This window comes from Protobothrops mucrosquamatus, unplaced genomic scaffold, assembly GCF_001527695.2.
Source record: "Protobothrops mucrosquamatus isolate PMUCROS unplaced genomic scaffold, P.Mucros_1.0 scaffold2209, whole genome shotgun sequence".
NCBI lineage: Eukaryota > Metazoa > Chordata > Lepidosauria > Squamata > Viperidae > Protobothrops > Protobothrops mucrosquamatus.
The window spans coordinates 268,560-268,759 of NW_015388301.1; positions in this window are offsets into that span (position 1 = coordinate 268,560).

Here is a 200-nt window from a genome sequence, read left to right on the forward strand (position 1 = left end):
GTCCTTGGGGTTCTTGGTGCTACCTCATCCTCTTTCAGCAGAATCCCTCCATATATTATGAAAGAGGCTGGAGGAGATACACAGAACCGTCTTCTGCTCATTCTAAGCTAAGTACAATTTTCACGTATTTCCTCCATGAAGATTTAGCCAATGCAGTTCTCCGTTCCAGGAAAACTCCTGTGTGGTTTCTTCCAGAAAGA